Source organism: Ovis aries, chromosome 1 (genome assembly GCF_016772045.2).
Source record: "Ovis aries strain OAR_USU_Benz2616 breed Rambouillet chromosome 1, ARS-UI_Ramb_v3.0, whole genome shotgun sequence".
NCBI lineage: Eukaryota > Metazoa > Chordata > Mammalia > Artiodactyla > Bovidae > Ovis > Ovis aries.
Window position 1 is genome coordinate 127,251,613 of NC_056054.1, and position 24,112 is coordinate 127,275,724.

Here is a 24,112-nt window from a genome sequence, read left to right on the forward strand (position 1 = left end):
CTTCACAACAGTGTGGGGGTTTCTGCTATTCAATATAGTCAATTAGCCACTTGTATACATATATCCCCTCCTTCCTCAACCTTCTTCCTATCCCATCATCCCATCCATTAAGGTCATCACAGAGAATCAGACTGAGCTTTCCGTGCTTCATGGCAGGTTCCCACTAGCCATCTAATTTACACATGGTAGCGTATCTACTGCCCATCTCAGTCTTCCAGTTTGTCCCACTCTCCCTGTATCAGCCTGTCCATTCTCCATGTCTGCCTTTCTATTCCTGCCTTGATAAAGGGAAAAGAAAGGGATTTGAAGGAGAAGAAATAACTGAGGTCCCTTAAAGGAAATAGAATGGAATTCTCTCTTTTCTTTCCAATTTCTTCCCACTTGTAACCATCAGCCAGACCTGGGCTCTGACAGCTGGAGATGGTTCCTATATCACCTCTCTTTCCTCTCCCCTTCTTACTTTTCTGCTTCTTCACCCACCCACCTGGACACCTCCTCTAGTCTGAACTGACTGCTTAAAGAGGGGGAATCTAAAATCTTAAGGATATTGCTTCATGAAACAAGAAGTCTGAAGGAGTAAGAAGAAAGATAGGGGGTGAGAAATTCCTAGAGAAAACAGAAGAAAAAAACTTAAACCTCATGTGGCTCAGATGACAGGTACTCACTAAATATCCATGCGTTTGTCCACATTTCACAAGCCCACACATCAGAGTGGCTTCAGGTGACTAATTCTCATCAGTAGAACATGACCAGAAACAATATTCAGGTTCCCAACTGAGAAAAGTAAGAACAGGTGTTCCTTTTCTGAGACTGTTCTTTTCCCCTGATACATTGACCTGGAGGTTATTTGCTCCAGGGGGCATTACTACAAGTTGGAAGAGCTGTGAGGGACAATCGGACTTTACACGACGGTAAGTAAGAATTTTTTTTGTACAAAGCCACTGACATTCAGAGACTTAGATACAATAGCATTACCTGTTGCATTGGTAATGCTAATACAATAACATCTTTTTTTTTTTTTTTTTTTTGCTTTTTAGCACAGTCTTCAGTTGGAAAAGTAGGTTTATTAGTCATGCTTACAGGTCAAGGGTTACCATGTTTAGGCACTGGCATCCAATCCACAGTTTCCAACCCAAAGTCAAAGTCAACACTTCCTATTTCTCCCTGTCATTCAGTTAGAAGATGCAATATTTTTTTCTGAAGATGCAGTATTTTAAAAGAATTGTCTACAGGATTTTCAACACTGTATTCTTCTGCTGCTGTTGCTGCTGCTAAGTCACTTCTACTCCCAAGTGAATCTGTACCAGAAGAGCCTTATTTATTGGCCACCTTGCAGAATCATTCTGTGCTCAACATGAGGCCATTAGATACAGGGATGCTACAAAAGATAAATGGGAATCTCACTGCAGGAGCCACTGATCAGATAGGTGAGGACTATTGCTTATTTATTCCACAGTATCATCTTTATCCCCTTAATGGATCACAGCCTTGCTGTGACCAAAGGGGCTTGTGTAACTCAATGAAGTTATGAACCTTGTCATGAAGGACCACCCAAGATGGAAGGGTCACAGTGGAGAGTTCTGACAAAATGTGATCCACTGGAGGAGGGAATGGCAAACCACTCCAGTGTTTTTGCTGTGAGAACCTCATGAACAGTATAAAAAGGCAAAAATATATGACACCAGAAGAAAAACACCCCCGCCCCCCACCACCACCAGGGCAGACGGTGTCCAATATGCTACTAGGGAAGAGCAGACAGTTATTGCCAAAGAAGCTGAAGTTGAAAAGTTCTATGAAGACCTACAAGACCTTTTAAAACTAACGCCAAAAAAAGATGTATTTTTCATCATAGAAAATTGGAATGCAAGCATAGAAAGTCAAGAGATAACTTGGAGAAATAAGCAAGTTTGGTCTTGAAGTACAAAATGAAGCAGGGCAAAGACCAACAGAATTTTGTCAAATATCCTCTTCCAACAACACAAGAGAAGACTCTACACATGGACATCACCGGATGGTCAATACTAAAGTCAAATTGATTATGTTCTTTGCAACCAAACATGGAGAAGCTCTATACAGTTAGCAAAAAAAAAAAAAAAAGAATTGGAGCTGACTGTGGTCCAGATCATCAGCTCCTTATTGCAAAATTCATGGTTAAATTGAAGAAAGTAGGAAAACCACTAAACCATTCAGGTATGACCTAAATCAAATCCTTTATGATCATACAGTGGAGGTGATAAATAAATTCAAGGGATTAGATCTGGTAGACAGAGTGCCTGAAGAAATATGAACAGAGGTTCATAATGTTGCACAGGAGGTGATGACCAAATCATCCCATAGAAAAAGAAATGCAATAGGCAAAGTAGTTGTCTGGGGAGACTTTACAATTAGCTGAGAAAAGAAGAGAAGTGAAAAGCAAGGGAGAAAGGGAAATATATACGCTAGTGAATCCACAGTTCCAGAGAATAGTGAGGAGAGATAAGGAGGCTTCTTAAATGAAAATGCAAAGAAATAGAGGAAAACAACGGAATCAGTTCAGTTCACTTGCTCAGTCGTGTCCGACTCTGCGACCCCATGAATTGCAGCACCCCGGGCCTCCCTGTCCATCACCATCTCCCAGAGTTCACTCAAACTCATGTCCATCGAGTTGGTGATGCCATCCAGCCATCTCATCCTCTGTCGTCCCCTTCCCCTCCTGCCCTCAATCCCTCCCATCATCGGGGTCTTTTCCAATGAGTCAACTCTTCACATAAGGTGGCCAAAGTACTGGAGTTTCAGCTTTAGCATGAATCCTTCCAAAGAATACCCAGGACCGATCTTCTTCAGAATGGACTGGTTGGATCTCCTTGCAGTCCAAGGGACTCTCAAGAGTCTTCTCCAACACCACACTTCAAAAGCATCAATTCTTCAACACTCAGCTTTCTTCACAGTCCAGCTCTCACATCCATACATGATCACTGGAAAAACCATAGCCTTGACTAGACAGACCTTTGTTGGCAAAGTAATGTCTCTGCTTTCGAATATGCTATTTAGGTTGGTCATCACTTTCCTTCCAAGGAGTAAGTGTCTTTTAATTTCATGTCCGCAATCACCATCTGCAGTGATTTTGGAGCCCAAAAAAATAAAGTCTGACACTGTTTCCCCATCTATTTCTGGGAAAGACTAAAGAGCTCTTCAAGAAAATTGGAGAGATCAAGGGAATATTTCATGCAAGAATTGGCATGATAAAGGACAGAAAGAGTAAAGACCTAACAGAAGCAGAAGAGATTAAGAAATGGTGATAAGATACACAGGAGAACTATACAGAAAAGGTCTTCATGACCTGGATTACCACAATGGTGTGGTCAGTCACCTAGGGCCAGACATCCTGGAATGCAAAGTCAAGTGGGCCTTAGGACACATCACTATGAACAAAGATAGTGGAGGTGATAGAATTCCAGCTAAACTATTTCAGATCCTAAAAGATGATGCTGTTAAAGTGCTGTACTTAGTATGCCAGCAAATTTGGAAAAGGCAACAATGGCCACCAGACTGGAAAATGTCCATTTTAATTCCAATCCCAAAGGGCAATGGCAAAGAATGTTCAAGCCACCATTCAGTTGCACTCATTTCACATGCTAGCAAGGTTATACTCAAAATTCTTCAAGCTAGACTTCAGCAGTATGTGAACTGAGAACTTTCAGATGTACAAGCTGAATTTAGAAAAAGCAGATCAAGTTGCCAACATTCATTGGATCATAGAGAAAACAAGGGAATTCCAGAAAAACATCTACTTCTTCTTCATTGACTACACTAAAGCCTTTGACTGTGTGGTTCACAACAAACTGTGGACAATTTTTAAAGAGATAGGAATACCAGATCACCTTACCTGTCTCCAGAGAAACCTGTATGCAGCTCAAGAAGCAACAGTTAGAACCAGACATGGAGCAACGGACTGGTTCAAAATTGGGAAAGGAATACAAGAAGGCTGTATATTGTCTCCCTTTTTATTTAATGTATACGTAGAGTACATCATGTGAAATGCTGGGCTGAATGAATCACAAGCTAGAATCAAGATTGCTGGGAGAAATATCAACAACCTCAGATATGCAGATGTACCACTCTAAAAGCAGAAAGTGAAGGGAAACTAAATTACTTCTTGATGGGGGTGAAAGAGGAGCGTGAAAAAGCTGGCTTTAAAACTCAGCATTCAGAAAACTAAGATCATGGCATCCAGTCCCATAACTTCATGAAAACTAGATGGGGGAAAAGTGGAAATAGTATCAGATTTTATTTTCTTGGGCTCCAAAAATCACTGCAGATGATGACTGCAGCCATGAAATTTAAAAGATGCTTGCTCTTTGGAGGGAGAGCTATGGCAAACCTAGACAGTATATAAAAAAGCATAGACATCACTTTGCCAGCAAAGGTCCATATAGTCAAAGCTATGGTTTTTCCAGCAGTCGTGTAGGAATTGAGAGTTGGATCATAAAGAAGGTTGAGCATCAAAGAATTGATACTTTCAAACTGTGGTGCTGGAGAAGACTCTTGAGAGTTCCTTGAACTGCAGGGAGATCAAACCAATCAATCCTAAAGGAAATCAAATCTGAATTTTCACTGGAAGGACTGATGCTGAAGCTGAAGCTCCAATACTTTGGCCACCATGTGAGAAAAGCCAACTCATTGGAAAGGACCCCGATGCTGGGGAAAATGTAAGACAAAAGGTGAAGGGGGTGGCAGAGGATGAGATGGTTAGATAGCATCATTGACTCAATGGACACAAATGTGAGCAAGCTCTGGGAGATAGTGAAGGACAGGGAAGGATTGCATGATGCAGTCCATGGGGTCTCAAAGAGTCAGACATGACTTAGCAAATGAACAACAACAACAAAAATCATCTTTATAAGAATACTCTCTACAATTTCCTTTCTTGTCTTAATATCAGTAATAGCCATTCTTGCTCTGTAAAATAGAATTGCATTAGCTCCTATCTCATCAAATATGTGTTCATCATCTGCAAGGACTAAATAGTGCATTTTTAAAAGCTTAACATGGTGGCTGGAACAGAATAAGCACCAAATATATTTTTGCTATTGTAATGAATTTTAAAAATCTTAATTGAATGGTAAATTTGTGTTAATGTTCAACATGTTTTCTAATAGATAAGAGCCCAGACTGGAGCCTATTGATAGCAAGTTTATCATACGTCTCCAACTTTGTTCTGCATTGCATTTCTTTCTTATACTCTTCCAACATATGTAACTTTGCAGCACTTTATATATTCCTTTAAGCTGGTCTAAATTCTTCTCAGAGTCACGAAGACTATAAAAAAAAAATTTAACTGACTGAACCCAAAGTTCTTGACTTACCTTTCATTAGCACTTGGAGAGGGAAAATGAAACTACAATGAAAAGCCTATACATATAAATAGAATTCTCTCCATTAGAGCATCCTTTCTTTCCTGCTGGTGTAAAAGATGTAAATCTTAGCACTTGTGAGTGGAGAACACACAAGCTCCAACTAGGCTCCATCAACTAGTTTGATTTTGACACCTCAGTCAAAACTTTACAAAGGATATCCCTTTCAGCAAAACTTATTTTCAGACATTCATGCTGAGGATGAGAGTCTATTCTGTGCATGGACCTGAGACATGTAAAGAATCTTTGGACAAAAGCTTTAACAGTGATGGCCAATTTCCAAACAAATTCTCAAGAACCCCAAGGTGTGACAATATATTTATAGAAAGAGAGTTTTTAAAATATGAAATTGTTTGGAAAATCTGCCTGTATGGTCATCATAATAAACAGCCTTAAAACATTATTGCCCCAACTTCAAAGTAAATGAATTCTATTCAATTCAGTAAACATATACTGAAACTTGTTTCCTGACCAGTATGCTAGATTCTGGAGACCTGCAGATAAGTAAAGCAAGGACCAAATCCTTAGAGTTTCTGGAATTGGATAAGACATACTTAAATAATTAGTCTTGATGAATAAATACATTTCACTGTCTTCTTAACATTGATTATAAATTAGTCATTTGTTTGTTTGCCTCTATATTTGCTTTACTGCCTCCTCCACTAACCTCACTAGGAGGCATGACTATTTTGTAGGCAATGAATTCAGCTCTTGTACAGAAGTCATTACATTTTAGGCACTCAATAAATATTTTCTAAATAGTACTGCAGTCATGGGTAAAATGAACACAAATCAATAGCTTTAATATATGCAAATAGCAGCACTTAGAAGATGTAATGGAAAAGATCCATTTCTAATGGAAAAAACAATAATTCTGAGAAAAGATAACATACCTAGGTATAAATCTAACAAGGGATGTGGAAAAACAATTCCAGAAAAATGGATAGACTCCTGAATGACTCAGAAGAATAATCAAATGAATGGAAAGATATGCCAGGTTTATTGATAAAAAAAAAAACAAGATTACAAAAATGTCATTCTCCCTCAGTTAATTCATAAATTTAACAATCCCAATAAGAACATTAAAAAAAAAAACTTAGTTCAGAAACTATACAAAAAAATTCTAAAGTTCATATGGAAAAATATACTAGTATTTATAACCAGGAAATGTCTGAAATAGAAAAACCTCACAAGCTAATAAATACACTATAAAACTTCAGTTATTAAATGTATGGAATTGGGACACATATAACAGACAAAACAAGAGAAGATAAATTCTCTCCACTTCTTTGGTTTAGTACATGATAAAGAAAGGAAGAAAAGAAAGAAAGTGAAGTCGCTCAGTTTTGTCCCACTCTTTGGGACCCCAGGGACTAGAGTCTATCAAGATTCTCCATCCATGGGATTCATCAGGCAGGAGTACTGGAGTGGGTTGCCATTCCCTTCTCCAAGGGATCTTCCCAACCCAGGGATCAAACTCACGTCTCCTGCATCATAGGCAGATGCTTTACCTTCTGAGCCAGCAGGGAAGTCCACAATAAAAGTGGTGTTCAAATCTGTTCTGATAAACATGAATTTTAGTACAAATGTTGGGGACAAGCAAATAGCCATCTGGAAAAATGATGCTATTGATTCATAAATAATACCATATACAAAGAAAACTTCCAAATAGATTTAGGTGTAAAAAAATAAAATCATAACATGGTTGAATCCTTTTAAAATGGAATGGAAATAGACTTTATCGCAATGACTCGGAAGCAACAAGTGAAAAGTAGAAGGTTGATAATTTCAACCACATAAACTTTATAGATTTTACATTCTACAACAGCATAAGAACAAGCTGGAGGAAAATATTTGAAATCCATATCACTATCAAAGGATTACATTCACTAATATGTAAAGAGCTCCTAGACATTTAGAAGAAAAATAATAAAAAACTAAGAGAAATATGGACAGAGAACATAAACAGGCAGTGCACAAAAAAAGAAAAAATGACCATTAAACATATAAAATACTCATAATCTTTAAAATGCAAATTAAAATTACATTTCTCACTGTAATGCGTATAATTCTACAGAAGTCTCCTAATCTCCATTCTCTAATGTTCAGTTCAGTTCAGTCTCTCAGTTGTGTCCGACTCTTTGCGACCCCATGAATTACAGCACGCCAGGCCTCCCTGTTCATCATCATCTCCCGGAGTTCACTTAGACTCACGTCCATCGAGTCCATGATGCCATCCAGCCATCTCATCCTCGGTCGTCCCCTTCTCCTACTGCCCCCAATCCCTCCCAGCATCAGAGTCTTTTCCAATGAGTCAACCCTTCGCATGAGGTGGCCAAAGTACTGGAGTTTCAGCTTCAGCATCATTCCCTCCAAAGAAATCCCAGGGTTGATCTCCTTCAGAATGGACTGGTTGGATCTCCTTGCAGTCCAAGGAACTCTCAAGAGTCTTCTCCAACACCACAGTTCAAAAGCATCAATTCTTCAGCTCTCAGCCTTCTTCACAGTCCAACTCTCACATCCATACATGACCTCAGGAAAAACCATAGCCTTGACTAGACGGACCTTAGTTGGCAAAGTAATGTCTCTGCCTTTGAATATGCTATCTAGGTTGGTCATCACTTTTCTTCCAAGGAGTAAGCGTCTTTTAATTTCATGGCTGCAGTCACCATCTGTGGTGATTTTGGAGCCCCCAAAAATAAAGTCTGACACTGTTTCCACTGTTTCCCCATCTATTTCCCGTGAAGTGATGGGACCAGAAGCCATGATCTTTGTTTTCTGAATGTTGAGCTTTAAGCCAACTTTTTCACTCTCCTCTTTCACTTTCATCAAGAGGCTTTTTAGCTCCTCTTCACTCTCTGCCATAAGGGTGGTGTCATCTGCATATCTGAGGTTATTGATATTTCTCCCAGCAATCTTGATTCCAGCTTGTGTTTCTTCCAGTCCAGCGTTTCTCATGATGTACTCTGCATAGAAGTTAAATAAGCAGGGTGACAATATACAGCCTTGACGTACTCCTTTTCCTATTTGGAACCAGTCTGTTGTTCCATGTCCAGTTCTAACTGTTGCTTCCTGACCTGCATATAGGTTTCTCAAGAGGCAGGTCAGGTGGTCTGGTATTCCCATCTCTTTCAGAATTTTCCACAGTTTATTGTGATCCACACAGTCAAAAGCTTTGGCATAGTCAATAAAGCAGAAATAGATGTTTTTCTGGAACTCTCTTGCTTTTACCATGATCCAGCGGATGTTGGCAAGTTGATCTCTGGTTCCTCTGCCTTTTCTAAAACCAGCTTGAACATCAGGGAGTTCACAGTTCACGTATTGCTGAAGCCTGGCTTTGAGAATTTTGAGCATTACTTTAGTAGCATGTGAGATGAGTGCAATTGTGCGGTAGTGTGAGCATTCTTTGGCATTGCCTTTCTTTGGGATTGGAATGAAAAGTGACCTTTTCCAGTCCTGTGGCCATGGCTGAGTTTTCCAAATTTGCTGGCATATTGAGTGCAGCACTTTCACAGCATCATCCTTCAGGATTTGAAATAGCTCAACTGAAATTCCATCACCTCCACTAGCTTTGTTTGTAGTGATGCTTTCTAAGGCCCACTTGACCTTAGATTCCAGGATGTCTGGCTCTAGATGAGTGATCACATCATCATGATTATCTGGGTCATGAAGATCTTTTTTGTACAGTTCTTCCATGTATTCTTGCCACCTCTTCTTAATATCTTCTGCTTCTGTTAGGTTAGGGCTACATAATCCCCTTTTCTTGAGTGTGACTGGTGCCACGACTTGCTTCCTTTTTTTCCTTTTTAATGTTTTATTTTATATTGAAGTATAGCCAATTAACAATGTTGTGATCATTTCAGAGAAACACCAAAAGGACTCAGCCATACATGCACATGTATCCATACTCCCCCAAGCTCGCGTCCCATCCAGGCTGCCCCATGGCATTGAGCAAAGCTCCCAGTGTTATATAATAGTTTGTTATCCATTTTAAATACAACAGTGTGTACATGTCCATCCCAAACTCCCTAACTGTCCATTTCCCCTCATTCTCTAAGGCTGTGAGTCTGTTTCTGTTTTGTAACAGAAAACTGCTTCTAACTAATAGCAGTTCTAAACAATAGCTTCTATTAGTATAGCACCAATAGCTTCTAATCAAAGCAGTCTGAGCCCAGACAGCTAACTGCCCTGAGTACACTGTTATATGACTGACAGGATGATATGGCATTCCATGATTATGTCACATAAAAGAAGATTCTATCTTTTTGAAAAATTAATTTATCTTAATTGAAGGCTAATCACTTTACAATATTGTGGTGGGTTTTGCCATACATTGACATGAATCAGCCACGGGTGTACGTGTGTCCCCCATCCAGAACCCCTCTCTCACCTTCCTCCCCACCCCATCCCTCTGGGTTGTCCCAGTGCACCGGCTTTGAGTGTCCTGTTTCATGCATCAAACTTGGACTGGTCATCTATAAGACTGCATCTTAAGAGACTACAGTAAGAAAATCTCCTGCTGGCCATGAAGGAGCAAGCTGACGTGATGTGAACTGCTTATAAAGAGGGTCACATTGCATGAGAACTATATGGACATCAAGATACTAAGAGCATCAGTTCTACAAATATAAATACTAACATCTTCCAACAACCACCCGAACTTGAAAGAAGAGTTCAAGCCTCAGATGAGATTGCAGTCCCAGACAACACTTTAATTGCAGCCTTAGTCCCTGAAGAGAGGATTCTTAGTTAGGCTGTGGTCCTAACTAAGGACTGTGGGGCTGTTGGTCCACAGAAATAGTGAGATAACAATGTGTTTTGTATTAAGCCACTAAGTTTGTGGCAATTTGTTATACAGCGATAGGAAACTATTACATTCACCAATCATGTTGGCAAAAATACAAGAGTACAGCACTGTGTTGCTGAGCTATGTCCACCAGCCAACTTCTACATTGCCAGCGGGACACAAAATGGTTCAATGCCTGTGGAGGAAAATCTGGCAATGTCTAGCACAGTTACATTTATACATGCCATTTGGCCTAGCAAACTTCTCACTTCTGGAAATCTATCAGACATTTGCATAAGTTTGAAATGATATATGTGCAAAAGTTTCCATTAGAGCATTATGTACAATAATAAATAACGGAAGCAAACCAAGGGTCTGACAAACGAGGGCTGGTCAAGTTACCCAAGGTCATCTACTTAACAGAGCATTGTGTATCCCCAAAGAAGAAAAATGATGAAGATCTCTGTATAATGATATGGAAAAAAATCTCTGGGATACATTATGAAGTAAAAAAAGGTAAAATTCAGAACAATATGTATAGTGTACTTCCTTTTGATAATGAACACTTATGCTTAAGGAAACACATTATTTTAAAGCAATTACCTGTAGGGAATAAGGAGAAACAAGATGGATGGGGATAAGAATAGGAGTAAGTCTTCTCCAAGAATACTTATTAATCATTTTTTCTTTTTGCAACATATACATGTATTACCTATTAAAATTAATGTAATTTTTAAAAATTACTGAATGGATGGATGTCAAAAAGCACTGTGTTATACAGGCATATAAGGTACAGAGGTGATAATGGATAAGCAGTGAGGGATGGAATAGCATCAGTCTTCTATTGTCATGTGGACAGGAAGTCTGCATAAGATTCTGAAAGGTATTCAAGAGTTACAACAGATAGCCAAGCCTCAGAAGGACAACAAGGACCCTGTTCAAACACACAATCGGATGAAACTGGCAGTACATCTAGGGAACAAAGAAGTCTGGTCTCATTAAATGTAACGGATATAACCGAGAGCTACATAGGGAGAAGGACAACAGAGAATAAATCAAGGCTCCGTGGAAGCGCTTCTGAGGAACTTGAACATAAGGTTGATGTCTTAAGATCATTCTAATGATGGCTTGGAGGATGTATCAGAGGGGATCTGAATTTGTTTCCTGTGGCTGTCATAAACAATTAACATGTAATTAGTGGCTTACAAAAACAGAAATGTATTCCCCCCAGTTCTGGAAGCCAGGACTCTGAGCCAGAAGTCTGAAATCGCAGTCCTGTGACAGGGCCCCGTGCCCGTGGAAGCTCTAGGGGAAAATCCATTCTTTGCTTCTTCCCGGTTCTTGGCTGTGCCTTCATCTTCACGTGGACTTTTCCCCTGTCTGTCTGAGTCCTCCCTTCTGTCGCTTCTAAAGACGTTTGCCACTGGATTTGGGGGAGACTTGGGTAATCCAAAATGATGCCATATCAAGATCTTAACTTAATTACGTTGGCAAAGAGCTTTTGTCCGAATAAATTCACATTCACAGATCCCAGGAATTAGAACATGGAATTTGGGGGATGGCGACTATGGTCAATGCTAAGGACAGGAGACCACTATTTAGAGGTGATTGTAATTGACAGCGTTTAAGAGATGTGCAACAAAATTCAACTTTTCTGATTAAAATGTTCTGAGGGCAAAAAACCTACAAGTCATTTTAATTTTCCAGAAATCCACTCCACGCATTTCTTTCTAAGCTCACCCCTCTTGCCTTGATTTTTATTCAAGTAATTGAAGGCATATTTGCAGCAACCCCCCCATCTCTTCTAAGTCTTCCATTATACCATAACCACTGTGTGGCATTTTCTACTGTAGGGATGCTTCTGGGTTTTGTGGAGTGGCAGGTCTCAGGGAGATAACTTCCTTTAAAAAGACAGCTAGCTAGAGGCAGACAGAAGGCTCTACAATGAATATTTCCAGACAAGAAAGCCTGAGGCATGTGGCATTAAAGTTTCTATAAGGTCTATGTGGAAGCACACCAATATTCATAAAAACTAGATATGAGAATTTCAAGAGTAGGAGGTAGCATATTAAAAAGAATGCAGAAGAAGAAGCAGATCTTTAAACTTGACATCAGTGTCAAGAGAGGGGTTTCTAAATGAAGGAGAAAAACAAGTCAAAGCTCCCAACTTCTCCTCCTCCAAAAAAAGACACTTTCTGCCAGCTTTAGGTCAACAGTTAAGCAGAAAGGAGCGATCCTCCAGAACGTGATCTGGTCTCCCCCTTGTGGTGCCTGAAGCCAAATTTTAGCTACTGACCCTCTATCTAACCAATGCTCCAGAGAATCCCTTACTTTCTAATCAGAAATTACTCACTTTCCAACACTCAAGTCTCTGATTCTAAACTGCTACTGTCCAAAAGAGCTTTCTGTAAAGATAGAATTGTCTGTATCTGCCTCATCTAATATATCCACCAGCCATAGTTGGGTATTGATCACTTGAACTGTGGATGATATGAGAGGGAGCTAATTTTCAATTATCCTGCATTTTGATTTCTTTACATTGAAATATCCATGTGTCTGTTGACTACCATACTGGACAGCACATTTGTAACACTGCTGGATGCAGGACCTGACCCATCTTCCTTTTTGAACAAGATCAAGTTCTATCTCAGTAACAACGTAAGTCTTACCCCATTTTTATAGTTATTACTGCTCCTAGAAAACCACCTATCAGACCTATTGGAGCTCATGGCCAACAATTATATTTCAATGATACAAATTAGAAGGTTGTTTTCTTCTCTCTTGTATTGGTTCAAAATCTTACAGGAAAAGACCTAAGATGCTGACTAGATATTTTCACAGTTATGGTCATAACTGTGGGGCCCCCTAAGAGCCACAGTCTCACATTGTGGTTGTGTGTGTGTGATAAAATCACCCTTTCATTCTAGCCTCTCTCTCCACACAAATTAACAAAGACTCTTTAGCTCTTGGATTTCATTTCTATTCTGTGATTGACATGTGCACAGTTACATACGCTATCATTGTAAGTATGAGGTTGCAAACATGCCTTATGTTGTTTTCATGTTCCAAGCTACCAACTTTTATATGAAGTGAAATTGGCAACCCATCAAAAGAATGTTTATAAGGCATTTAGGTCCAGACTCATTCTCTTTCAAGGAAATCCTACAGATGCCTCCAAGAAAATGAACAGGAAACCATTGTTTCAGTGGATGATTTTGCCACATCTGTACTCTAAAGCATTAAAATATTGCTGAAGCTTTTAATAAGTCAACTAGGCTGCGTGAACCTGGATTCTTTATTCCCAAAGAAGGGGGAACATTTCAACAACTCCCCCCTTCTCTTCCTGCCCTCAATCTTTCCTAGCATTAAGGTCTTTTCCAAAGAGTCAGTTCTTCGTATCAGGTGGCCAAAGTATTAGAGCTTCAGCTTCAGCATCAGTCCTTCAAATGAATATTCAAAGTTGATTTCCTTTAAGATTGACTGGTTTGATCTCCTTGCAGTCTAAGGGACTCTCAAGTCTTCTCCAGCACCACAGTTCAAAAGCATCAATTCTTTGGGGCTCAGCCTTCTTTATGGTCAAGCTCTCACATCCATACATGACTGCTGGAAAAACCATAGTTTGACTATCTGGATCATTGTTGGCAAAGTAATGTCTCTGCTGTTTAATACACTGTCTAGGTTTGTCATAGCTTTTCTTCCAAGGAGCAAGCATCTTTTAATTTCATGGTTGCAGTCACCGTTCACAGTGAGTTAGGAGCCCAAGAAAATAAAACATGATGGTAAACCTACAACTGAGAGAAAAGAAGAAAGAACAAGGCCAAATCAATATATAATCTATAAATAATAAAGATAACCTAAGAATGAATGAGGTCAAATTTATACAGCACTCAGTCTCTCAGAGAAAAACAGTTTCAAAACTATATGATATCATTACCCATCATTAGTGCTTTAATGGAGCTGACTGCCCTGCCATTCTTTGTCTTGTTGTTTTCTCTTCTTAAATAAAAGTTATTTTTGTGACACCGAGAGGTCACAGAGGAGGTTATTAGAGGTCATTAGAGGAGAAATGATCCTACACAGTGGTGGTTAGCAACAGGGCGTAATTATTCATTTCTATTGAGAGCCTTCCTTCAGGGAATAGAATTTTGAGAGCAGCTTAAGCAAATTGATTCCAAGTTAACTTTTGTCTAAAAATGTTTATTTATTTGGCTACACCAGGTCTTAGTTGTGGCACGTGGGATCCTGAATCTTCTTTGCAGCACGTGGGATCCTGAAGTACTGCATGCGAATTCTCAGTTGTGGCCTGTGGGATCCAGTTCCCTGACCAGGAATCAAACCAGGGCCTCCTGTATTGGGAGTGCTGATTCTTAGCCACTGGACCACCAGGGAAGTTTCCCTAGTTAACTCTTAAAGTAGATGTTAGGTAGACAATAGACAGATAGATGATATAGATATGTATTTTTGAAACACAAACTATTTATGGCTGTGGTAATTAAATAGCCTTCAAGCCCACTGGAATACATCAGTTAACCTATTTTTTCACATTGTGAGATTTCTATAAAATAGAACTTTAGATTTAAAATGGACTTTCAGTAAAGTTCAGTTCAGTTCAGTCACTCAGTCGTGTCTGACTCTTTGTGACCTCATGAATCGCAGCACGCCAGGCCTCCCTGTCCATCACCAACTCCCGGAGTTCACTCAGACTCACGTCCATTGAGTTGGTGAAGCCATCCAGCCATCTCATCCCTGGTCGTCCCCTTCTCCTCCTGCCCTCAATCCCTCCCAGCCTCAGAGTCTTTTCCAATGGGTCAACACTTCGCATGAGGTGGCCAAAGTACTGCAGTTTCAGCTTTAGCATCATTCCTTCCAAAGAAATCCCAGGGCTGATCTCCTTTAGAATGGACTGGTTGGATGTCCTTGCAGTCGAAGGGACTCTCAAGAGTCTTCTCCAACACCACAGTGCAAAGCATCAATTCTTCGGTGCTCAGCTTTCTTCACAGTCCAACTCTCACATCCATACGTGACCACTGGAAAAACCATAGCCTTGACTAGACGGACCTTAGTCGGCAAAGTAATGTCTCTGCTTTCGAATATACTATCTAGGTTGGTCATAACTTTTCTTCCAAGGAGTAAGCGTCTTTTAATTTCATAGCTGCAGTCACCATCTGTAGTGATTTTGGAGCCCCCCCCAAATAAAGTCTGACACTGTTTCCCCTGTTTCCCCATCTATTTCCCATGAAGTGATGGGACCAAATGCCATGATCTTCATTTTCTGAATGTTGAGCTTTAAGCCAACTTTTTCACTCTCCTCTTTCACTTTCATCAAGAGGCTTTTTAGTTCCTCTTCACTTTCTGCCATAAGGGTGGTGTCATCTGCATATCTGAGGGTATTGATATTTCTCCCAGCAATCTTGATTCCAGCTTGTGTTTCTTCCAGTCCAGTGTTTCTCATGATGTACTCTGCATAGAAGTTAAATAAGCAGGGTGACAATATACAGCCTTGACATACTCCTTTTCCTATTTGGACCCAGTCTGTTGTTCCATGTTCAGTTCTAACTGTTGCTTCTTGACCTGCATACACATTTCTCAAGAGGCAGGTCAGGTGGTCTGGTATTCCCATCTCTTTCAGAATGTTCCACAGTTTCTTGTGATCCACACAGTCAAAGGCTTTGGCATAGTCAATAAAGCAGAAATAGATGTTTTTCTGGAACTCTCTTGCTCTTTCCATGATCCAGGGGATTTTGGCAATTTGATCTCTGGTTCCTCTGCCTTTTCTAAAACCAGCTTGAACATCAGGAATTTCACAATTCACATAATGCTGAAGCCTGGCTTGGAGACTTTTGAGCATTACTTTACTAGCATGTGAGATGAGTGCAATTGTGCAGTAGTTTGAGCATTCTTTTGCATTGCCTTTCTTTGGAATTGGAATGAAAAGTGACCTTTTCCAGTCCTGTGGCCACGGCTGAGTTTTCCAAATTGCTGGCATATTATGAGCAGCACTTTCACAGCATCATCTTTCAGGATTTGAAACAGCTCAACTGGAATTCCATCACCTCCACTAGCTTTGTTTGCAGCGATGCTTTCCAAGGCCCACCTGACTTCACATTCCAGGATGTCTGGCTCTAGATTAGTGATCACACCATCATGATTATCTGCGTCGTGAAGATCTTTTTTGTACAGTTCTTCTGTGTATTCTTGCCACTTCTTCTTAATATCTTCTGCTTCTGTTAGGTCCAGACCATTTCTGTCCTTTATCGAGCCCATCTTAGCATGAAATGTTCCCTTGGTATCTCTAATTTTCTTGAAGAGATCTCTAGTTTCTCCCATTCTGTTCTTTTCCTCTATTTCTTTGCATTGATCACTGAAGAAGGCTTTCCTATCTCTTCTTGCTGTTCTCTGGAACTCTACATTCAGATACTTACATCTTTCCTTTTCTCCTTTGTTTTTCACCTCTTTTCTTTTCACAGCTATTTGTAAGGCCTCCCCAGACAGCCATTTTGCTTTTTTGCATTTCTTTTCCATGGGGATGGTCTTGATCCTTGTCTCCTGTGCAATGTCATGAACCTCCATCCATAGTTCATCACGCACTCTATCTATCAGATCTAGGCCCTTAAATCTAATTCTCACTTCCACTGTATAATCATAAGGGATTTGATTTAGGTCATACCTGAATGGTCTAGCGGTTTTCCCTACTTTCTTCAATTTAAGTCTGAATTTGGTAATAAGGAGTTCATGATCTGAGCCACAGTCAGCTCCTGGTCTTGTTTTTGCTGACTATATAGAGCTTCTCCATCTTTGGCTGCAAAGAATATAATCAATCTGATTTCGGTGTTGACCATCTGGTGATGTCCATGTGTAGAGTCTTCTCTTGTGTTGTTGGAAGAGGGTGTTTGCTATGACCAGTGCATTTCCTTGGCAAAACTCTATTAGTCTTTGCCCTGCTTCATTCCACATTCCAAGGCCAAATTTGCCTGTTACTCCAGGTGTTTCTTGACTTCCTACCTTTGCATTCCAGTCCCCTATAATGAAAACGACATCTTTTTTGGGTGTTAGTTCTAAAAGGTTTTGTAGGTCTTCATAAAACTGTTCAACTTCAGCTTCTTCAGCATTACTGGTTGGGGCATAGACTTGGATAACTGTGATATTGAATGGTTTGCCTTGGAGATGAACAGAGATCATTTTGTCGTTTTTGAGATTACATCCAAGTACTGCATTTCGGAGTCTTTTTTTTTTTTTTTTTTTTTTGACCATGATGGCTACTCCATTTCTTCTGAGGGATTCTTACCCACAGTAGTAGATATAATGGTCATCTGAGTTAAATTCACCCATTCCAATCCTTTTTAGTTCGCTGATTCCTAGAATGTCGACGTTTACTCTTGCCATCTCCTGTTTGACCACTTCCAGTTTGCCTTGATTCATGGACCTGACATTCCAGGTTCCTATGCAATATTGCTCTTTATGGTATCAGACATTGCTTCTATCACCAGTCACATCCACAGCTGGGTATTGTTTTTGTTTTGGCTTCATCCCTTTATTCTTTCTGGAGTTATTTCTCCACTGATCTCCAGTAGCATATTGGGCACCTATTGACCTGGGGAGTTCCTCTTTCAGTGTCCTATCATTTTGCCTTTTCATACTGTTCATGGGGTTCTCAAGGCAAGAATACTGAAGTGGTTTGCCATTCCCTTCTCCCATGGACCACATTCTGTCATGGACTTTAGCCACTGACAAAAGCAAGAGCTCCAGGTCAGTCTACATGGTTCAAACATTTTCTTGGTTGTGGGACATTAAGAAACATATGTATCCTTTTTGTAGGGCTTCCCCAATGGTTTAAGTGGTAAAGAAACCACTTGCAATGCAGGAAAACACAAGAGTCACAGCTTCGATTCCTGGGTTGGGAAGATCCCCTGAAGAAGGGGATCTATAAAATAATTAAACACAGTACCCACTTCATTAGGATGTTGTAAAAGTTAAATGAGCTCATTATTGTTAAGCACACAGGATACTCCCTGGCACCTGGTAAGTGGTAAATGTTAGTTCTTATCATCTTCATATAATCATTTTATAGATGGAAAACAGCAATGTCCAGGTAGGGAAAGTGATGTGTCCAAGTCATACAACTAATAGTAAACACACAGAAGAGCCAGAGTCTCTTGGCAAGTAGCCTCTGTCTCTTCAACCCTGCCATGCTTCCTGTGCTGTTTTGTGCTACATTATTCTATGCTCCACTTTCTTCTGTGTGAAGTCCTTATCAGGAACGTAACACAGAGAAAAGAAGCCAGAAAGGAGGAGCCTAAAGGTGCTGGTACTAGAGCTCTCAAGGCAAAACCATATAGATCTAACTAGCTGCTGAAACCAGTCAGCTCAGTCTCAATGCTAAGGTCCCTATACCCAAGCTTCTCTCCAGCTGGTGCTATTCAAAAAAAATTTTTTTTATGATGAACAACTTTTCATTGCATAATTCAAATATATCATAAATAGCATTGTTTTGTGATGCTGTGGTAAAGAATCCTCCTGCCAACAATGCAAGAGACACAAGAAACATGGGTTCAATCTCTGCATTGCAAAGATTCCTTGGAGTTGGAAATGGCAACCCACTCCAGAAATTCCATGGTCAGAGGAGCCTGGTAGGCTACAGTCCATGGCGTTGCAAAGAGTGACTAAGCACATAGGCACACTTGATTATAAAAAACACGCATTGGCTTACATTTACATTATTCATGTTAAATGCTACTTTTAATAACTTTCAAAAACTTACTTATTCTTTTTTTTTATTTGAGTATAATTGCTTTACAATATTGTGTTAGCTTCATTTTGCTTCTGTACAATAAGGTGACTCAGCTATATGTATGCATATATCCCCTCCCTCTTGGGCCTCCCTTTCACACCCCTAACCCACCTTTCTAGGTCATCACAGAGGAACAATATTTTTAATATTTATAAGATAAAATACACAAATATATAATAACAATATTAACCTAATAAATAACATAAGAGCGTTGACTAGGGAGCAGGGAATATTGAGGTGTGGGATGAACTGGAACAAACTGAATGCTCTGGGTACTGAAATCAAACTTCCCTGTCCTCACCATTTGCCAAGAGCTAGGAGTGGAGCACAGCTCCATCATGCGCCATTTCATAAACAATGAACAAAGACACATGAAAGGCATGAACTTATTTGCTCCTTCCATGAAATACCAATGCCACTGAAGATCCAAGTCAAGGCAGGTCTATTACTGTGAAAAAAAAAATGACTATCCAGGGGACCCTGAAGGAGAGCCAACAACACATTTGATGTCACATTTCCTGATTCCTGTGGACATTTAGAGAAAAAAAAAAAAAAAAAGAAACAGGCTCTTGTATAGACATGTATTCTAATCCAAATTTTTACATAGCATGAAAAAGAAAGGAAAAAGAAGCCATCGGCAAATTTGCCATCTTTCCCTGCATTCCACAGGAATAACGCTACTGCCCAAAGTGCTTTAAATATAATTCCTCTTTGTATTGAAAGCTTAAAGTGTAAAGGCCATCTTGACTATAAAAGCTTCATAAAAATCCATATATTTAAGTTCAGAATGACTTTTCTTTCATTCCCATATGGTGTCTGCAAACCACATTGATGCGTTTTATCAAGAGTCACACTGGCTCAAAGTAGAGTGATAAAAACCATATGAACATAAAATCTTATTTGTTAAGTTCTTAGCTTTAAATATGCATCAGCAGGATGGAAGCTGTTATTTTCTCCACATTGGCCTTAATCACTGTGCAGAGCATTTGAGGATTACTCTTCCTGAAAAGTGGACTTGGCCTTTGTCACGCTGTCTCTGTCACCAAAGCTTTCTCTTTTGTAAAAAAGAAAAAAAAAAAAAAGAAATTATTGTCTAGCACTTCTTCCCCCTGGCGCTAAATGGAACATTTCAAATCACTGATCAATTAGGGCACTTGTTTTAATGAGGAAGATTGATTTTGTCACGTTTGCAATATCTTTTCTTTTCTTGACCTCATTCTCCCCTGGGACATCAGTTATTATTCAAAGTCTCTACAGCTTGCTTGAAACTCCTCTGGGAATGTCAGTTTACCAACCTGCCTCATGGAAAAATATTGTTATCCGCTTTACCGTATGTATGTATAAATATATACACATCCGTAAGGGAGTGTCTTGGTCCATCTGGGCTACTATAACAAAATACCACACTATGGGTAGGAAGTTTATGTTAGTAGCTTAGTCATGTCTTTCTCTTTATGACTCCATGGACTGTAGCCCACCGGGCTCCTCTGTCCTCAGATTTTTCCAGGCAAGAATACCGGAGTGCGTAGTCTTTCTTTTCTCCAGGGAATCATCCTGACCCAGGAATTGAACCTGATCTCCCACATTGCAGGCAGATTTTTTATTGTCTGAGCCACCAGAGCAGCCCTGGGTTTATATAAACAATAGAAACTTATTTCTCACAGTCTAAAGCCTGGAAGTCTGAGATCAGGGTGCTGGCAGCATTGTATGAGAGCCCTGTTTCAGATTGTAGACTTTTTGTTGTATTCTGATATGGCAGAAAAAGGAAGGGATCTCTCTGAAGCCTCTTTCAAAGGCACTTTTATAAGGCTCCACCCTCCTGACTTAAACCACCTGCCAAAGGTTCTACCTGCTAATACCATCACCTGTGGGGATCAGGATTTCAACATACGAACCTAAGGGGAACACAAACATTCAGACCATAGCAAGGTGAATGAATATATTCTCCAGGGAAGCTCCCCAACGCAGGGATCAAACCTGTCTCTCCCACATTGCAGGCAGATTCTTAACTGTCTGAGCCACCAGGGAAGCCCACAATTTGCACTATTTTAAATGTATTCCTCCCTTCTTGCCTTCCTCACAGGCCATCAAAGCACCCACTTCTTGGATTATATGCACTTTTCTAGCTGGAAGGAAAAACCCCAGTGATCAAATAACACTATCTCATTTGCTCACAGACTAGCCAATTAATACACAAGAAACAACATCGAGGTTAAAGAAACATGAAACATAGGTAAGGACCACAGAGTAAACCACAGCTCAAAAGGATAGCAAATGACTAGACATACAGCAGATCATCAATAAATGGGCACCTAATTGACTTTGTTCTTTACCCAGAAGCAACTTTAATTTCCTAAGAGAACTTATCATAAATTCTTAGTGGTAGAATTTAAGATCATGTGGAAGACAATAAAGATTTTGATTTAGTTTTGTATCTATTAAATTGCTTCATGTAGTTGATCACTTAATTTTATCTAAGTGCAGATTTGACCTTCTATTGGTCTTTTCGTACCATATAATTTTAAAAAAATATTGATATGAAATGAAGTAGATACTCGAATGTGGTCCCTGATTTAGGGTTGATCTGATCAATGCTGAAATAAAAACCATCCTTGGTTGGATGTGGGGAGTGAAATTTTTTAACTTTCTCAATTTTAACAACAATAATTTTTTATTGTTTCATTGATCCTTGAACTGGGTAGAGACAGAAAGCAAGACCCACTTTGCAATTAATGATAAGCTCACCAGATTAACCCAAACTAGTTTGTGAAAGGCCAATAGATTTCTTCATAAACCTTAGTTTCCCTTACTATTGTCAACCAAGAGAAGGATAAATGAGGTTAAAATTTTTAAGAATAAAGGAAGCATTAATGTACAAATAGACCAAAAATAATAGGATCTTTGGGGTGAAATAGTTTTTTATAAATATGTCCAGAAGGACAATATAAATATCTGAATGTTGAGATATGTGCATGTATGTATATGTGTGTGTGTGTATGCACCTACATATTCACTGAAATCAACATGCATGTTTCAATAAACACCAAGATTTATTATGCCTTTGGGAAATATTGACTTGGGTAAACGTCAATACATCTTGATGTTCACTGCAACAAAATCAATAGTTGCTAATAATTTACCAAGATTCAGGGGATTTAATGTATCTGATGACTGTGAAGTAAAGTAAAACCACTATACTTTCTTCCAGGAATACTTGATAAAGGATATAATACCAGCATCAGACATTTGGAATCAAAAGTTATACCCCCTCCTTTCTGAATGAAAGCAAGTGATACATCATCTTTCCCAGAATTAAAGAAGAAGACTCTGAAGTTTGAGCAAGGAGCACAGAGGAAGAGGAAGAAACCTCAGAGAAGACAACTCTCATTGGAAAATAGATTCAGTGTCAATTCAGTGTCACAGATGAATGTGATGTCTGTGCCTGTGAACTGAAAAACAGTACTCTCCTGATAAATATCATTCCATCCACTTTGTTAAGCCCTAAACTTGCCTTATGGGCTTCCCTGGTGGCTCAGAGGTTAAAGCATCTGCCTCCAATGCGGGAGACCTGGGTTTGATCTCTGGGTCAGGAAGATCCTCTGGAGAAGGAAATGGCAACCCACTCCAGTATTCTTGCCTGGAGAATCCCTTGGATGGAGGAGCCTTGTAGGCTACAGTCCACGGGGTCGCAAAGAGTTGGGCACGACTGAGTGACTTCACCTCACCTTCACCTTAAACTTGGCTTATGTTGACTGTACATTTGTCTCTTCCTAGTATCCCACTTAACTCCAGAGATTCATAAATGCAGGTAATTCAAATGCCTTGACAATCTACCCCCAGTTCAAAAGGGTCTTAGTGACAGACTTAGGGGAAAAAAAAGTGCTGGAACAGTTTCTATCCTTCTTAGGATCACTTTAATGTTTGTTTCCAAATCTTAAGGAACATAGACATTAGAAGATGGCCAACCCTCTGCAGTGCTGATTTAATGATTCATCTATAAATCAGAAGTCAGGCCAATGTGACCCGTCATTAACTTCATATCACTCAGGTTGAGTCCAAAAGAGGGAAACTCTATACAATGAATTGTGGGAATGTGTGAACAGTCTGACAAACATACAGAATGAATGCTTCCTAGTGCTTCTAGATGGTATTAATAAGTTGAGCTTTGGAAATAAAAATTGAGGTCAAAGCAACCAGCAGACTAAATAAAAACTGAGCTCCCTCCAGAAAAAAAAAAATTTAATGATTAATTTCTCTAGAAAATTGTCAAACTACCTTTAGCTGAAAGCACAGAAAAGAGACCTGGCTCCCATTCTGTAAGGTTCACAAAGGAAAATAATAAACAAGCTTGGACTCCAGAAAATAATGGCTAATAATTTTCCCCTAAAGAAAACAGAGCTATGAGTCATTCTTTGCAGGGATTGCCAATAGATAAGGCAGGATATGTAATAAAAGAATGGGGGTGGTGGAACAAGATGCATCTACAAAGATTAAAGATTTCAAGTAACCACTGAACTGAAATGGTTCTGTGTGCAAAACTGTCCCATTCTCTTGCATTCATAGCAGAGAACATCTGTGGTGGGTGAACTCTTCTAAGGTATCATAATTTGTTTTTTGGAAAGCTTGCTCATAAATTATCCTAACTGAGCCTCACAATAAAAACTTGAGGGACTTGGAAAGGTGTTATAATACCCTCTTTACAGATAAGGGTGCCTTCAAGAAGAAGCATGTAACTAGTCCAAGATCACACAACAATTAAAGGGCAGAAATGAGTTTGAATCTATATCTTCTACTTCCAAACCCAGGGCATTTCTTTGCACGTCAAAAAGAAGCTTTTATATAACAACAACAGAAGTTGCTACCGTTCGTGTTAGTCAGTATTCTCCAGAGAAACAAAAACGACAGGAAATATGTGTGTGTGTGTGTATACATGGAGAGAGAGAGAGAAATTTTAAGAAACTGACTCACACAATTGTGGGAACCAACAAGTGTGAAATCTGCAAGGCAGTTCAGTAGGCTGGAAACTCAAGCAGGATTTCCATGTTGCAGCATCAAGACAGAACTTCTTCAAGAAACCTGTCTTTGCTCCTAAGGTCTTTAACTGATTGGATGAGGCCCAACCACATTCAGTTCAGTTCAGTTCAG

The 24,112-nt window shown here is 39.6% G+C and overlaps 1 long non-coding RNA gene across 1 annotated transcript in view; it reads left to right on the plus strand.

Annotated features, from left to right (window-relative positions):
• Positions 1-23,746, plus strand: part of LOC132658333 (uncharacterized) — a 55,408-nt gene extending 31,662 nt beyond the window's left edge. The window contains exon 3 of the long non-coding RNA XR_009597795.1: positions 22,176-23,746. This is a non-coding gene — a long non-coding RNA (uncharacterized LOC132658333). The remainder of the gene's footprint in view (positions 1-22,175) is intronic.
• Positions 23,747-24,112: the final 366 nt, after the last annotated feature.